Source organism: Montipora foliosa, chromosome 11 (assembly GCF_036669935.1).
Source record: "Montipora foliosa isolate CH-2021 chromosome 11, ASM3666993v2, whole genome shotgun sequence".
NCBI lineage: Eukaryota > Metazoa > Cnidaria > Anthozoa > Scleractinia > Acroporidae > Montipora > Montipora foliosa.
Window position 1 is genome coordinate 42,073,546 of NC_090879.1, and position 2,500 is coordinate 42,076,045.

Sequence of the window (2,500 nt, forward strand, 5' to 3'; positions counted from 1 at the left end):
ATTAGCAATTTTCGACAATGTCTTGGAAATTACTTCGCCCTTTGCGTTGGATATACTTTACTGCACTTTGCAATTAGCCACATATCGTGACAAGTTTTGGTCCAATGAGAGACAAAGCAAAGCTGATGGTGATTTTTCCCGCGCTTGGCAAAGGCTGCATGCATTTGCTCTCTGTTGTGATTAGCTTCCTTGACTGCATGCTTCTATTCTGATTGGTCAAAGTAATTATGCCAGTCTTGGATTATGACAATGAATTGGAAACCACTGTAAACATAAGAAACGACTGTTTCAAAGCTAAAAAATGGATGTTTTAACGAGTAAATTCAAAGAGGCCCAGAGCAGCAACTTTAACGGGGAGTAGGGCTGGTGCCTACGTAGTGGTGTCAGGGCACTCGCTTCCCACCAATTTTACCCGGATTCGATTCCCAGACTCCGCGTCATGTTGAGCCGGTTTGTTGGCTCTCTACTGTGGTTTTCCCCTCCGCACCTCAAAAACCAATGTTTCATTCCAGATGATTTGAATGAAATTGATTTGATTTCTATGAGTCGCCAATTAGGGCTTTTACTTCGCGTAGAAGACACACATGACGTAACAAAAGCTTTAGGGGTCTTTAGGGATTTCGAATTCTGATTAGGTATTGTTTCACGGTTTTTGTTCTATTGTTTTACGTCATGTCTTCTAGCTCTACACGAAGTAAAAGCCCCAATTGGTGCCTCAGCGCTAGAAGACTAAGTGATGTTCAAATAAGTAATGGTAATAGGACTGAGTGGATTCCAATTCGTTGTGGAATCATACGAGTGATAGCAAAATCGCGGGAGTTGGACCACACGAAGTCCTCTTACCAATTAATCATAAAAATTACAATTTCCGAGAAAAGAATAAGAGCCAAGGTATGAAAGAAAGGGAAAATTTGCATTCAAAGACAGACAAGGGAGGCGTAAATTGTTTATGTCGCTCTGAAAGAAAAAAAGAAAGAAAGAAAGAAAGCAAGAAAGAAAGAAAGCGTCAATTTAGGGGTCTGTACACTGTTTCTATGGTGATTGAAACCAAGTATGTGATTGGTTGATTTGAGCTACAACCTAGAATGTAATTGGCTTATTGACCTGTCTGATAACAACTTGGCAAGTGAATTTATAGGGGAAAATAGGAGTTTTTTTTAAACCAATCACAATCGAGGAAATTGTAATTCTTATCATTACGGTTATTACAAACGACAACAAAAATAACGATAACATTAACGCAGGCAATGAGGAATAATGAAGATAAAAACGGTGATAACCGCATGATTTTAATAATCTATTGCAACTTCTCGCTGTTCAATAAACACAAGATATCCCTTCGTTGTGTTAACGCGAGTTGTCAAACGGTGGCCAGTGCTAAAACTTTGCGCAAAATGCTTACCCTGATGTCTAATTTGCGACCCAATTGAGGAATAATTCATACCTTGAACTTTTTGTTCTTAAGTTATACGTTTCAATAATGCTGTTTGTCTTGTCGCACTTAATGAGCAACCTTGATGAAAATGGTTGTGCAACGATACATACAGGCATACTTAATTGACAACTCCCCTTGGGGGATTTTCAGGGCTAATGAAAGGTACAGAATAGAAAGAACAATAACTTTAAGAATTACAACTGGCCGGTCGAAGGCAAACCAGTTAGCTAGTAAGTGAGGCCTAGAACTTGAAACAGGGACTATCTTGGTCAAAATCAACGGTCAGGACGGGTCTTGAACCCAGGGTCTTCAAACAACAAAAGGTATATTGATATATTCGAATTCGTATTCCTCGCAAGTGATTAGCTTAGGGTTAGGGATATGCTAGCCTTGTATTAAGAATAAAACAAATATGCAAAATTGTACTTGCTTTGTGATTAAGGCTTCAATAAACGACCTTGTCATATATCTCACCCATTCTTGTCACCAGAGCATCGAATCGACCCAAGGATCTGGGAAACTCTATGTAGGAGAACATGCGCCGTAGGTTTCATATAGCCAAAACTTGGCTATTTTAACCTTACGGCGCCTGCTCACTCCTCGTGCTTAAAGAATGCACCAATTAGAGACGCTCTTGATTTTGCTTCACAAAAACCAACAAGAAGACACTTTGCTTCAGGGTTCCTCAGAGCTCTTCTCTCCCTCAGTCAAGAGAAGACCTCTGGGGTCGAGCTTGATGTCTCACCAGTATCTGTCTGTCTGTGTCTCTATCTATCATAACAGCAGCGAGTTTCTGTGGAGGTCGATCCCTTGTGCACCAAGTTGTGTACAAGGATCATTTGACTAGTACTCATCCCTCTCAAGCAAGTTACCGATTAACTTCCTTTTGACTAAGCTAGAAACCTACAAACTAAGCACACACATATAAACATATAACCATAAAAAGAAAAGTACAGAACCTGCTATTAATCCTTCACACGGAATAGTACTTTTCGGCCTGATGCTGAGCAGTGATTAAAAGAACTAAGTGACCTCCACCGCTAAAACTGAAAGTTTATTTTTAAC

The 2,500-nt window shown here is 39.9% G+C and overlaps 1 protein-coding gene across 2 annotated transcripts in view; it reads right to left on the reverse strand.

The window, feature by feature from the left end:
* Positions 1-2,500, reverse strand: part of LOC137975039 (uncharacterized) — a 9,428-nt gene that overhangs the window by 2,291 nt on the left and 4,637 nt on the right. The window lies entirely within an intron of this gene.